The sequence below is a fragment of the Mustela putorius genome, unplaced genomic scaffold, assembly GCF_011764305.1.
Source record: "Mustela putorius furo isolate JIRA1106 unplaced genomic scaffold, ASM1176430v1.1 tig00000430_pilon_pilon_pilon, whole genome shotgun sequence".
Lineage (NCBI taxonomy): Eukaryota > Metazoa > Chordata > Mammalia > Carnivora > Mustelidae > Mustela > Mustela putorius.
This window is the reverse complement of record NW_025421377.1, coordinates 7,857,602-7,872,945: the sequence shown is the minus strand read 5'-3', so window position 1 is coordinate 7,872,945 and position 15,344 is coordinate 7,857,602. Positions and strand designations below refer to the sequence as shown.

Sequence of the window (15,344 nt, the reverse complement as noted above, 5' to 3'; positions counted from 1 at the left end):
AAAAAAGACCACAAGCTTTCTGTATGTTACCAATTACACATATCTTAAATTTCCTATCTTCCAATTTACTTTGAACTATAGTGGTGAAACTAGTAATGCCTATAAAAGGATGGATAAGAGAAATATTATGAAAGGGCAGACAGGATTTGGTAACTGACTGGACCCAGAACTAGGGGAAGAATTTGAGCAAGAGACTTAAGAATTACAGAAAAGTTGATTATCATTAGTAACAGCCAACACTTAAGAGCACCTGGCTGGCGGAGTTGGTTGAGGGTGTGACTCTTCAGGGTCGAGTTTGAGCCCCACATTGGATGTGGAGCCTACTTAAAAAAAAATACTAGCCAACACTTATACGAGATCTCTTACGTGCCAGGTACTATTACTTATACACACACACACGTACACAACTACATTTATTTTTTATATCTCAATTATCCCATGGGATAGGTTTGCTAGTCCTCATTTTACAGATGAGAAAAATGAAGAGCAGAGAAATAACTTGCTCAAAGTCATGCAAATATTAAGAGGTGGGATTTCAAGCCAGACACTGTAGTTTCCAATTTTGCACTCTTTAACAACTAAGCTATACTGTCTCTATCAAGACATCAACTAGGAGAATCAGTTGGAAAAGTGTTGGATATTTTCAGTGTAAGTAACAGCAATATATCAGAAGGAATTAACAGAATATTTAAATTATATATATATGTATCTCTCTCTCTCTATATATATATATAAATTGTGTTTAGGGTGGGGACATTCAGGATCTGTGCAACTATGAGGCAGAATGATGGTTTTAGGGAAAAGTAGAATCTGGAAGTTGGAAAAGTTTTTAAAAACATGATAGTTTACTTCTTGGAGAGAATATGGGAGAAACAGATAAAGTGAATCAAACTGTGGGAAATGTTCATGTAGTGGCAGAGGAGCAGAAAAACAGGATTATCAACAGGTCTTGGTAAATGATTAAACAAAAAGAGTAAGGAAGGAGTCAAAGATGAAGGAGTTGACAGTAGTGACTAAGAGGACAATGGAACCATTAAAAGGGGCAAAGGTATTTTTGAAGATATGAAGTCTAGAGATGATGTAGAACTGAGGAGGGATCACTTTTTAGAACAGAATAGAATGTAAACATCCATGCCGCAGGGGAAGCATTCAAACCCTCTGGTCTGGCTACAACCTACTTTATCTGTATTATTAACCTTGCCTCCTCTGGGGCTACCAGCATCCCCTGGAATTTTTAGTAGTAAGTGACTGGTTTAAGCAATAAAACAAACGTATGAAAGAACTAATTTAACTAAAATTTCGGTTATTTAGTCCACATTGGATTCAGGGCATCAAACACGTATCTAGGCCAAATCTCCCATCTTTTAATCTGCTTTTTTCCAAGTTACCTTCCTTCTTAGAATAACCCATGAGTGAAAAGATGGCTTCAGGCCCCGCTTTTGCTAAATTTAAATCCATTGTCAAAGATAGAGCACCCTTCTTGGTAAAACCAGCCTAAAGCCGAGCATTAACTCAAATATGCCTTCACCCTGGAGTCCTGCTGCAGCCATATGGGCTGAGTGAATAGTTTCCCAAAGGAAATGATCAGAATAGGGAATGAAGAACCAAAACGTCTACTAAAATCCCTTCTGCTATATAATGGAGTAGCTTAACAAATCCTCTTTCCCCACACTTGACAGGAAAATCCTCAGGTGAAGGATGAGGGGTAAGTTCCTCAGTTTTGATGTTCTTTTTCCTCTGAGCATACAGCAAGAATTTTGATTATTTTAAAAGGATTTTGTCAGAGTGCACACAAGCTGGGGGAACACAAGGCAGGAGAAGCAGGCTCCCTACTGAGCAAGGAGCCCCATGTGGGATTGGATCCTAGAACGCTGGGATCATGACCTGGCCCATCCAGGAGTCCCCAGCAAGAATTTCAAATGCTTACTGAGGTGCATGTTACCTCCAAGGGAGCAATTTACAGCCCAAACGGTTATTTTTTGAAACAAGATGGCTTCTATTTTAAATCCAAAGGACATTCATTACAACAAAAAAAGACTAGGAATTAGGACTGTATAAACTTCTTTTCCAATCATTTACAACTACTGAAAAGTGCTTTCCCATGTGGACTAAGTGTGTTTTATGCATCAAGGGAAGTCATTTCCCCTAACGTAAGTAGGAAGTCACATATTTTTCTAACAAGGGAAGCCGTGCAAATCAGGTCCTGGTGTATCCCACTGCTTCATTCCCCATCTTCCACTCAACTGTCGCCAGGCCTTTAAGGCCAGGTGAAAAACTCCCAACGACCATCTCCTGACCTCCTCTAACCTCCCGCCGCAGCCCGGGCGCAGACCCGGCCTCCGCAGGCCCACCCACCAACCAGCAGCGACCCGAGCCGCGCTCCTTTCAGGGAGAAGGAAAAGACGTCTCGGGATGTCTCTCCACCTTCGCAAACAACCTCTCCCAGTCCCAAGAGAGGAAACGCGAGAGATGCCGCCGGAGAATGAAAAAAGCCCTCCGTCTGCCAACACCCAGAAAGCCTTCCCCGGCGTGCTGGCCAAGTGATGTGCTTTACAACAGAGAGAGGGTCCCCTTTCGGGCCTCCGGGTGCCGCATCCGGCAAGGAGCTCTCCCTCCTCCTCCTCGCTCCCCGCAGCGGGTGAGAACCAAAGCCGCCCGGACCTAACGCCAACGCTCCCCGGACCGACCGTACCCTCCACCCGAGCAGGCCCCGCCTCCCCAGCTTTCCAGTAATGAGAGCCGGGAAGGGGGCGCCGGGGAGATCCCGATTTCCCTCCGCAGACGGCGCAGACGCACGGCCCGAGGGAGCCGGAGTCTCCTCGGCGCCCGGGATCCCCTCCGCGGCTCGGCGCTGCCTAACGGGGCAAGTCGCATGCGCACGGGGTTGCGCCGGGGAAAGGGAGAGTGAGGGGAGGGGCAAATGCAGAGCGCCGGCCGTCGGAGCCCGCGGGGGTCACTGACGACGCATGCGCCAGCAGGGAGCGCAATCACAGCCTGGGCTTGCGGCTACCGGCTTAAAAAGGAAACCCCCGAGAGCGAGAGCGCGAAGGAAATCTGGCCGCCGACGCGTGCGCGCTCCCGGTGAGTAGCGCCCCACCGGGTGGGCCCGGGGCCTGAAGTCCGCCGGTAGGCTTGCCTCGGCGGCGCATGCGTGCTCCCGGTGCCGGTGGAGGAGGGGAAGGGAAGGGAGGGGGAGGAGCGGGCGGCAGTAGCGGTGAATTTTTTTGGGGGGGGGGTGCGCCACTCACAGCCCCAGGTGCTGCTTGTGCTGGGAGCCGTTGTGTCTCCTGGGCGCTCCGGGTTAGTGGTTCCGAGTCACCGCAGCCAGACTCCAGGGTGGGGGAGGGAAAAAGCCGGAGCCGCCGCAAGCCACACGGTAAGGGCGCGGAGAAGGGGAGGGAGCGGGGGGCGGTGTGTGTGTGTGTGTGTGTGTGTGGCCGGGGGGCGGCGGCCGAGGGAGGGGAAGGCGGGAGCTGAAGCCCAAGTTTTGCCTGTCGCCCTAGTGTGCCTTTTCCCGGGAATTGGGGTGGAGTCGCGCCCTGGTTGAGGGGCCCTCCGGGGCTGCCGGGGTTACCTGCGGGGCAGGGGCGGGATTGGGGTGCACGGTGGGGCGGGTGGCCGGAGCGCGCCTCCGGGCTGGGGCCGGCTCCAGAGGCCGGGAAAGCCGGAGACGCGGTGCCGAGAGGGCTTTCGCTGGGGACCCGCTAGGCCTTGTGACCCACTTTATTCCTGTCACAACTCGGGCACGTTTGGAGCGGCGCCCAATGGGGCGCCGGGGCGGCCAGCTCCTCCGGGGAACCCCCGCCCTCCCGGCTGCCGGCCCGCGCGCCGCGGTCCGCGGTCCGAGCGGCGGCCTCCGCCCGTGGGCTGGTTCCGTTAGTGGTCGTGGTTCCGGGGCTCGGTTCCCGGGGAACGCGCGGGAGACTGCGCGGGTTCGAGGGCTCGCGGCGCGGCGCCGGGTCTTCCTTCTGGCGACCCGCGCCTGCCCGCGCCCTGTCAGCACCGCGGCTGGCTGTTGTAGATCCCTTTCCGCCCGCGAAGCTGGAGTCTGCGGATCTGGTCCTGGCGCTCTGGCTCCTGGGGTGTAATTTCCAACACGTAGCGCCGCAGAGCTTGTCTTCTTCAGAGTGTTTCGTTGGGGTAGAAGTCGTCCTGTTGATAAGTCAGCAGGATCCTGAGAGATAAAGGTCTTGGCCTCTGACCTGGGGATTGAAGATCGAGTCAGGTGGTCGTTCTCTTGCTCTTAGGATGCCACGCTCTTAGGACTTGAAGGCTTACTAGCCTTTATTTTTTCCTTTACAGTGAAAGAAAAGCACAAGAAGAAAGTTTTACAGTCATTATTGATATGACGATTATGCTGATCCCCCAAATCAAAAAAAAGGTAATTTCACGTGAAGATGGCCTTCTGATTTGTCGCTTTATTTTTAGTGATTTGAGAGTTGTGGTATGTTTGTGCCTTCACCTGCTTGAAAAACAAACGTTCTGAAACGGACATAATTTAGCTAACGAGTTGCTTTCTTGAAAGTTCTCTCCTGGGACACCTCAAATCTGGTTTGTTTTAAAGTCTTGTTGGGGGAAGGAAACTAACTCAGGTATTAGGTATTTGAATGAACAGAATGTCATTAGAGGTTAGCCAGAAGAGGACAAATGAGAGTGGTGGTGGAACTAGGCTTGATCAGCTATGAGAAAAAGAATGAGGAAGCTTTTTGTGCACTGGCATGGAAAGATCTGCAAAATATGTTAGTAAGAGGGGGGAACCCTAAGGTGTAGGACAGTGTGAATAATGTTCTCTATGTGTTAAGATGTGGGGGAGGAATAAGAATGTGAACTTGTGTTTGCTCTTCAACTATAAAGATACTCTGGGAGGATACTGGGGAAGTAATAGCAGTGGGAGAGAGGGAGAAGTAGTAGCCTGAGGAAGGGAGGTGGGGAATGAGATTTACACTGTAAATGTCTTTGTATTCAGAAATTTTTTGTGACTATGGTACAGACTCCTAAACTAGATTAAGCAAAAATCGTCCTCTCCCAAATAATTTGCTGCGTGGGTTTTGTCGGTCTGCCTGTCTCTGTTCCATTACGTGTGATTTTGGACATTTTCAGTGTGATTTCTCTTAATGTTTTTTTAGAAAAATGAACTAACATTGAAAGGAAGTTTATGATAAGCTGGGCTCTTTCAACTTTGATTTTTAAGATGCTGACATCACAGAGTAACTCATAAAGATGCTTCGTTGTATTTTGCTTTGCTAAAGCACAATGGCATTATTTACTTTGGGCATTATGGCCGGAGTATGCTGTTTTCAGAGGGTAGTTTTGTGTCCCTCTTCCTCTTTTTCTTAGGAGTCATAGTTGTATAAAATTTCACTTTTTCTAACCACAAAGTTGTGATAAGTCGAGAATATGGACCCCATTACAATGATAATAGATTTGATTGTCCAGGTATCTTGTTTTTCAGACTGGGAAACTTTTTTCTCTTAAGGAAATCAGACCCGCACCTCAATGAAATGTCAAATTGTAAATATACTTCTAATGAAAAATTAAAATAAAATGGAGAAGCAGTGTTCTGTTGGTGCAATAAAAACTTTTTATGATTTATGGATTGCTATAAAAATTGTATTAAGATTTTTTTTTTCTGCTAGCGTAACCTTTTTAATTAGGTTAAAATTGAAAAAGGGCTTTGTTAGAGTGGATATAATTTTGAGGGGAGGGTACTGAAACTCCCTCTGGTGGCTAATACTGTATAATCAAAATAGTGAACGTTGACTAGTGGGTGACAGTTGCTATGGGCATTTTTGTTATGTTACTAGTATTCCTTTTTATTTTGTAGGATCGGATAATTGCATTATTTCTGTTTGAACTGTAGGTCTGAAGTAGCCAAGCTTCTGCAAAATGGCATTTATTTTTCATCTGAATTCCATGTGGGTCTATTAATCCTTTTTGAACAAAATAGAATCACATTGCAGCATTTTACTTAATATTTTTTTAAAATTACCAAAGTAAACTGATGCTCATGAAAGATGAAAACAATACAATATGTGTGTAAGTGAAAACCTCCTTTGAAAATTAAACTTTTATTTCATGTCCCTCTCCAGAGATAGCTGCTGTTAACACTGTTTAATCTTGTAGATCTTGTTCTGTGTGTTTACAAACATAGACTTTTTAATATTGGAAAATGAATTGTCTTTTCTGTCAGTTTGCCTCTACTATGGGCTCTGTTTCTACTCACGGGACAGGAAAACAACCTGGAGCATGTCAGAAAGTTTAACATCTGGTGTGCTCTTTATACTCATCTTTTCACTTGTGAGGGTCCAGTCATCTTGGGGGGCATTTACAGTTTGCAATTAGGTCATACCGGTGTGAGTTTTATGTGGTTGTAGATTGTATTCAGCTGAAAGAGTTGGATTCCTTGGGTTTTGTAGGACTCTTTAGAGTCCACATTCTAGGGTTTTCTTTGGATTTTGACCCGGTCTTGCAGACCACTAGAAACTCCCCAGATTACATCAACTTCTCCAGGTCCTCTGAAGGCCCACTCTGTCCTTAGCTAGGAGATGCTGATTGACTTAGATGGAGTCTAGCCTTGGAAGGGAAAAGGAATAGAAAGGCCTTTTGGTCTGGTTTGTGCTTACCTGACAGCAGACAAAGGAGTATGCACACCTTCACTCACCTCCTATTTCCTCCTGCAAGAGAACACTACCTTTCTAATAATTCTTTTCAGGTGATGGAGTGTGCAGAAAGTTCAGGGGATTAATCAAGACTAAATCTTTACTATTTAGTCTTTACTACAATACGTGATATACATAGAAAAGTGCGGTATCACTGACGCTGCTCTCTGGGGGTTTGAAATCTAGTGTAGTTAAAAGAGCACGTGTGTAATGATTTTAACACAAGGTAGGAAATGATTGATTCCAGAAGAAAAATATACATAAGGTTTATAAGGGTGCGAATGTTTCTAGCTTTTTATTTTTACAGGCATGGGGATTGGAGGAAGGGTTTATATCTCAACCTTTTAAATCGTTAAGAAAGGATAGAACAAATTTAGAAAGCTCAAATCTTAGCTTTTAATGAGCAAGGAAGTAAGGAATTAAATTGCCTTGTTATAGGCAAGCACTATAACAAGGACTAATTGATAGTTGCTTTTTTTTGTTTTTACAATAGTCCAGTGGAAAGAGTCATCTGATGTTTAGTTTGATAATTATAATACAGCCTCTGTTAGATTTCAGAATTGTTAGGAATATTAGGAAATTTAATTCTGTCAGTTAACTGTTACCTACCATCTAATATATCAGAGAGTATTAGTGTTAAAAGTAAATTGCTTCTTATTAACTTTTCTCAGAGGACATATTTAATATACCACCTCCCCATCCATTTTTACTCATAGTGTTATGTCAATTAATATGTTTGCTGCAAATATTTTAAACTATGAAAGCAAACAACAACATTGTAAAAAATTGAAGTTCCATATTACAGCAAATCACTTTGTTTTGTGTCTATTTCCTTCCAGTTCTTTGCAGATGCATACTTTTTTTTTTTTTTTTTTTTTTAAAGATCTTATTTATCCATTTGACAGAGAGAGAGATCACAAGTAGGCAGAGAGGCAGGCAGAGAGAGGAGGAAGCAGGCTCCCCGCCGAGCAGAGAGCCCGATGTGAGGCTGGATCCCAGGACCCTGAGATCACGACCCGAGCTGAAGACCGAGGCTTTAACCCACTGAGCCACCCAGGCGCCCCAGATGCATACTTTTTTTAATGTGTAGTTTCTTACAGACATTGTACTAGTCAAGACTGCATTTTCCCTTTTACCAAGTCTAAAATTCTAGATGGAGTTGTATGAATTACTTAAAGAATAAAGTGTCAGAGCAATTTATTGCTTACTGATTAACTCTAATTATTATGGCATTTTTATTTATATGTTGCTTTACAACCATTTGTTAGTCATTTATATAGCTCTGTTAGTGTAACTTCTGGGATTTAGGTGGATAGGAGATTACTGTTTTTCTCCATGTTTTTAGTTATGCAGGTTTCAAATTATCTAAACCCATCCTCTTTAGTGAGGACTGGACTATTTTCGCTACCTGCTTTAGGTGTGTATTTCACAAAGATGTAATTCTGCTTATTGTTTTAAGTCTTAGAAGTCAACAGAAAGAAATCACTTACAAAAAATTTTTTTTATGAATTCCTTTTGACTTATGCTGCTAGGATGTGACTTACATTTATTTTTCAGGAATATTTTAATTTCTACAATTATGAGGTCAAATAAGACAAAAGTTCAAATAAGACAAAAATAAGACAAAAATTCCCATGTTTTTTCAGAGTTCACATTTAATCAGGTACTTTAATTTTTAATTCTTGCTCAGAATAGTGGAAAACAAGAATACAGGTTGGTTCATGTAAAGAGGTTTTGTATTTAAAAACAAAACAAAAAGTGGGGGCTTTACTAGTAAGGGTTAAGCCGTATCTCTAGCTAAGAATTTGTGATTTGTATTAAAATAAAGCTTTAATGTAAATAATTCCTTTGTCTCTTTCTTAATCTCTTCTCCCTAGTTATAAAAATAGCACATCCCTAACATAGAAAGTTTGGGAGACACAAAAAAGCATGAATTAAATTTTTATCACTGGAAATCCCACTACAAAGAGGTGCCATTGTTAACCTTCTGGAATATCTTCTTTCTGCATTTTGTTTAGCCATTTTATAAATATATGTGTACTTAAAGACATATGATATTTACAAAATGGGCTAATAATGCATCTACTGTAGTGCAAATTATTCTATTCACTTAACAACGGATCCTGAACATTTTTATGTGTTTTTCCACAACATGATTATTCTTAATGGCTATGGAGTACTCTAATCTATGTTTTTGTAATAATTTACTAATTCATCTTTTTCAGTTGGACATTTAAGTGATGAATTTTTAAATGGTGTCACTTTTGAATTAGAATTTAAGTAGATACTGTATTTGTATTACTCTCCAGATTAAACTAAACTTTTATGCTTTTTGTTGAAAAATATAAGTATATAATAAATTAATAACGATCCATAATAGTGATTCCAAGGCTTTTATAATGTTTATCTCTAACCTGTGTTTTACTTTGAATTAAACTAACTTTGCATTTCATGAGCATAAATCATTTGGATAACAGTTACCTAGATGAGCTTGCTAAGTAGGGTGGGGATTTATGAATTAGTCCATACATGATTAAAATGAAGTTCAACAGAGAGGTTTCTTTGCTTGCTCCAAAACAGTTCCTTAAAAGGAAAGTGTAAATACTGAGAAAGAATCCTTCATCACCCAAAAAATTGACATTAGCTTTATTTAGGATTTCTGTGACATTTTATTCTACTCCTAGGTGTCTGGATCTTCCAGTTTAAGTTGGGGAAAAAACCCAAGTTAAATTACTTTCAAGAGAAAATAGATAAGATTTTGTAGACAGTTTAATGCAGTAGTTTTTAATGTGCCTTCTATTGTCTATTTTTGGAAGTTCTCAGGTTTAATGAATATACTCTTAATAGTGACTGCTTTTTTCTCTGTCATGAAAGTACGAAGTTTTTAGATATTATTTTCTCAGCAACAGGACCACATAGTTAAAATGTTTGGTTTTATTCTAAATGAAGCTCATTTGTGGCCTGAAATTTAATAACAAAGACAGTATATTACTTTAACAAGATCATAATTACTTTCATTGATAGCGTAGTGTAGTGATTAAGAGTGCAAGGTTCTAGAGCTAGCCTGCTTGGCATTCAAATCCTGGCTTTACTGCTGGGTGGTTGTATGACCTTGGGCAAATGTTATCTCAATTTCTCATCTGTAAAAGGAAGATAATACTAGTTTATAATATGATGTGAGGATTAAGTGAGACAAAAATGCAGATTACTTGAGCAAAGAGTATCCCATAGTGAAGTGGTCAATAAATGTTAGCAGTGATTCTGGTTTTGTTATTTTCATAGTGTATATCAGACAGGGCTCTTACCTTTTTGTTTTTCCCTCCCAGTTTAAATATATTTAAGTAAGTTGCTTAGAGTTTTGTTTTTATATAGAGAGTTTGGGAGTACTTGATCTCTTTATGTGACTTAGAATAATAAAGTTACTAGAATATGGTTCCAAGATGCATGGTATTGTGTATTTTTCCTTGATGCCTTTCAACAAGTTTTGATTCATGAAACTGGAAACTGGTTTTCTTCTGTGTTGAAACTTAAATTTTAGTTGGCGTAGTATTAAAAATCTTATTTAGGAAACAACCCACACATTAAAATGAAAAATGTTAGGACTTAAATTTTATTTTACAAGTTTAACATATAATATATTACAATGGAAATATCAGAGATTTTTATTAGAAGTAAGAAGAGAGGGAACCATTTGTTAATTGGAAAACCTGTTTCCAGCTCTTACCTGATAAATTTAGTCTCCATCAGAAATGGTGATGATATGATGTATTTATAATTATAAAACTTTCTTAGTTTCCAGATTAAAATTTATTGTATGAAATAAGTTTATATTTTTTAACTTCTTCTTAGGCCTGATCATATTCTTTTTCTGTAAGTCTGTTATTTTGTTGGAGCTGATCATTAAAATTTGTAAACTGATTTTTTTTTTTTTTGAAAAGTGTTGTGGTTTTTATGAAAATAGGTCTTGCTCCTTAGAAAAGAATTAAAGTGCCAAAAACTACAAAGAAAATCTATGATAAAGAAAATCACCTAAAATCTCAGGGATGAGCCCTGAGATTGAAATTTTTTTTCAGTATTTTCTGAGGCATTTGTGTGTATTTACCTGTTGCAGTTTTAAAGTGGAATATGTGCAGTTTTGTAAACTTTCATGTTTTCTGGATGTCTGTGAATAAATACAGATTATCATTATTGAACTGTTAGTCTTTTACTTTGAGTATTTAATTCATTTACTTTTTTACTGCTCAGTTTGCCACCACCATCAACTTTGACTTCTTTGAATTATCTGCTTTGATTCCTTTTATCCCTTCTGTTTTGCTTTCTTTTGAGTTAACTTATTTTGATTGTTTTTCCTCCTGTTTGCTTGTGAGTTTAATATTTTTTCATTATATCTTTAATGGTTATTCTAGAGATTATAACAAGTATACTTGACTTATTATTATAGTACAAATGACTGCTATCATTCCCCAATAAGTCCTCCAACGTTTTTGCATCATTATTCTGTATTTTATTTGTACGTATTTTAAACTGCAGAAAGCAGTATTAGGCAGCTAATTTTTGTTAATATTTACCCTTTCTGGGTTTTTTCCTTCCTGTCTTTGTGTGTTTCTTTCTAGGATCATTTTCCTTCTGTTCGAATAGCTTCCTTTAGTATGTATTTTCATATTGGCAACACTACCAACAGTGATTTTATTTTTGAGACCATCTTTCACATTTTTTAAAAAAGAATATTATTTACTGAATATGGAATTCTAAGTTGGTAGTTATTTTTTTTCTTTATTAAAAAAATGTTTTGTCTTCTGCCTTTTTGTTGAAGTCAGCTGCCAGTCTTATTGAAGGTAATTATCATCTTATAGTCTGGCTGAGAATAATGTGTCTTTTATTTTTCTTTGACTACTCTTAAGACTTTCTCTTTTGTCTTAGTGTTTTAGCTGTTTGACTATAATGTGTTGAGGTGTGCTTTGTAAGTATTTTGCTTTATGTTCATACAATTTTTGGAATTAATAACTTGATGCCTTTTAGTTTGAGGATGTTTTATTATTCCTCTTCAAATATTGCTCCTGTTTCTGTCTTTTCAGATTCTAATTTAGACATTACAGGTCAATGATCATGTTCCACACATCTCTTAAATAGTTTTTTCTCAGTATTTCACTCAGGTATCTTCTATTGACTCCTCTTCCATTAGTAAACCTATTTTCTCTTTTGTTGAAACTGATCTCTTATATTCTTTTTTTTTTTTTTTTTTAGATTTTATTTATTTATTTGACACAGAGGTCACAAGTAGGTAGGGAGGCAGGCAGAGAGAAAGGGGAAGCAGGCTCCTTGCTGAGCGGAGAGCCAGATGCAGAACTCGATCCTGGGACCCTGAGATCATGACCTGAACCGAAGGCAGAGGCTTAACCCATTGAGCCACCCGGGCGCCCCTGATCTCTTGTATTCTTAATTTTATGTTGTGATTTCGAGTGCTAGAGCATTAATCCTATTTTATAGATTTTTAATACTCCCAATTCTCTTGAATATATTGGTTAGTTACTTAAATGCTTGTCTTTATTTGTTCCGGTATCTGTATCATCTATTGGTCTGCTTATATGGTTTGTTGTTCTGTTGATTATTGGTCCTGTTTGTTTCCAGCTCTTCACATGTACGCTGAGTTTCTGAAGGAGCTTGTCCATTTCATCTGTGTTGTAGAATTTATTGGTAAAGTTGTTTATAATCTTAATATATTTAAATATCTATAAAATCTGTAGTGAATTTTATATATAATCCATAGAGATTCAGTTGGACTTTAAATATGTGTCTTTTTTTTTTTACTTGATCAGTCTGGCTAGAGATTGATTAATTTTTTTAAGGTTCCCAAAAAATCTGCTTTTGGTTTAGCTAATTTTCTCTATCTTTGTTGTTGTTGTTTATTTCCTAGTTCTGCTCTGAACTTCATTATTTTCTTCCTTTAACTTTGGTTTTAGTTTTTCTTTTTCTAGTTTCTTATGGTACAGGCTGAGGTCTTTGATTACCTCTCTGCCGCTGTGCTTCCCTGTGTGCTATAAACTTCCAAGTACTGTTTACATATTTTTATATGTATATATTTTTTCCATTTTCATTCAGTTCAAAATAGTCTCTAATTTACTTGGATCTTATTGTTTACCAATACATTATTTAGAAGTGTGTTAATTTCTAGATATATGAGGATTTTCCAGAGGTCTTTCTGTTATATTCTAGTATCATTGTGATGAGAAAACGTACTTTATATGACTCGGATCCTTTTAATTACATTGAGATTTGTTTTGTGGCCTAGAATATGATCTGTCTTGGTAAATGTTCTTTGTGCATTTGGAAAAGAATATATATTCTCTTGTTATTAGCTGATGTTACATAAATGTGAATTAGGTCAAGTTCGTTGATTGTTTTATAATTTTTTATTGGGTACCAGACATTGTGATTAAAAACAAAATAAAGGAAGCATTACTGAGTATGTTTTGCCAGACAGGGTCCCCTTTTTCTTCTAGACAGGTAGAATGGCGAACCAATCATCTTAATTTATATGGAGGTTAGATTACTGTTTTAGTAGTTTGATGATATACTCTTCCTCTTATTTGCCTTATTTGTACAGTGTTGTTTTCCACAGCTTTCACTTCTAAGCCTGATGGTCTTTATCCTCTTAGCAGTGCCAAAGGTGGGAATTTTCACTTTGCTTTTCAAAACTTTTCAGTTAACTATTTAGCCTTCTTACCCTACATGGTTTTAAAATTAATCCGATGTTCTTGTGGAGATAGTAGCTTCTTGAAGTCCCTTGAAGTCCCTGTAGTTGTCCAGTTTTGTTAATCTAGCCCTGTGTGAACACAAAAAGGTCTTTTGAACTCTTGATTCTTTAGCATCAATGTTCTGCACAGGACAAGTATGTTTTTAGCCTCCAGCCCATGCTCATAATCAGGAAATACCTGATTATACCCAGTGACAACTGCAGATCATCTAAACTTTTTTTTTTTTTTTTAAGATTTTATTTATTTGACAGAAAGAGGCACAGCAAGAGAGGGGAACACAGCAGGGGGTGTGGGAGCTGGAGAACCAGGCTTCCTGTGGAGCAGGGAGCCTAATGCGGGGCTCGATCCCAGGACCCTGGGATCATGACCTGAGCTGAAGGCAGAAGCTTACTGACTAAGCCACCGAGGCACCCCCATCTAAACATTTTTAAAAGATTCTCTCTTCTCTAATTTTAGACTGACTTGTTCTCTATCTTTCCAAATCTTTCTGCGGGCTTTAAGAATAGGATTTTTGTAACTTACTTAGCTTTTCTAGTTGTTCTCAGCAAGAATATTGGGCTACTGTAAGCTGTTCTATTTTCCTTAATATAGACTTCTTATTTTATTTTTTAAATATGTGGGAAAAGCAAGATCAGTTTTTTTTTTTTAAGATTTTTATTTATTTATTTGACAGACAGATCACAAGTAGGCAGAGAGGCAGGCAGAGAGAGAGGAGGAAGCAGGCTCCCGTCCAAGCAGAGAGCCTGATGTGGGGCTCGATCTCAGGACCCTGGGATCATGACCTGAGCTGAAGGCAGAGGCTTTAACCCACTGAGCCACCCAGGTGCCCCGGACTTCTTCTTTTTAAAGCTACACAGAATACTTAATTTCCATGAGCTATTTTTTGTTAAGTATTCTATTGCATATTAGGTAGTTGGATTTTAGTTTTTGACCTAGCTTACTTCTTAAAAACTCAGGTTTATTTGTACATATTAAAGTTTACTCAGTGTAAGTATACACTGATTGAGTTTTGACAGATGCATTCTCGTACCCACCATCACAATCAAGATATAGAAAATTCCTTTCACCCTGAAAAATTCTCTCTCCCCTGGCAACCACTAATCTGTTTTCTATTAACACAATTTTGTCTTTTCTGCAAATGTAATATAAAAGAAATCATACTTTATATTGTCTTCTGGGTCTGGCTTGCATTTAGCTTAATGCTTTTGATACTTCTATCAATAGTTTGTTTCTTTTTATGACTGTGGGCTATTTTATTGTGTGGGATATGACAATTTGTTTATAGTTGTCAGTTGGTGGACATTTGGATTGCTTCCAACTTTTGGCCTTAAACAGAACTGCTAAACTTTTTTTGGACATGAGTTTTCACCTGGGCAAACATCTAGGAGTGGAATTGCTGGGATGTATGTTTAATTTTATAAGATACCATCAAACTATTTTCTCAAGTGGGTGTACTACTTTATATCCTCCTCAGAAACCTGTGAGTTTCTGTTTCTTTACATTTTTGTCAACACTTGGTATTGTCGCTTTTGAATTTCAGTCATTCTAGTGGTTGTGTAATCGTATATCTCATTGTGGTTTCAGTTTGCGTGTTTCTAATGACTAATGATACTGAGCATGTTTTCATGTGCTTATTGGTCATTCTTGCATTTTGTGAAGTGTCTGCTAAAATCTTTTGTCCATTTAGAAAAAAATGGGTTGCTTATTGTAAGCAACATTAGACATAAAATGTTCTTTTTCTTTAATGTATTTTGATGTGTTCTATTTCTTTAATATATTTTGATATGAAGTTCTGATCAGATGTTAGAATTGTGAAAGTTACCTCCCAACCTTTTCCTTCCTTTATTTTCTTGATGATGTCTTGAAAAGTTTTAAAGTTTGATTTAAATTTTCAATTCTTTTGGGACGCCTGGGTGGCTCAGTTGGTTAA

At 39.0% G+C, this 15,344-nt stretch overlaps 1 protein-coding gene across 6 annotated transcripts in view; it reads left to right on the top strand.

Annotated features, from left to right (window-relative positions):
- Nucleotides 1-2,945: 2,945 nt before the first annotated feature.
- The window catches only part of CLOCK (clock circadian regulator), a 131,959-nt gene continuing 119,560 nt past the window's right edge, over nt 2,946-15,344 (top strand). For 4 of the 6 annotated variants that reach the window (XM_004775507.3, XM_004775509.3, XM_004775505.3 and 1 more), the window contains exons 1-2: nt 2,946-3,081; nt 4,303-4,381. The gene's annotated coding sequence lies outside the window, so the exon portion shown is untranslated. Of the gene's footprint in view, nt 3,082-3,237; nt 3,377-4,302; nt 4,382-15,344 lie in introns of those variants that run through there. The other 2 variants (XM_004775506.3, XM_045079772.1) reach the window with 1 other exon arrangement.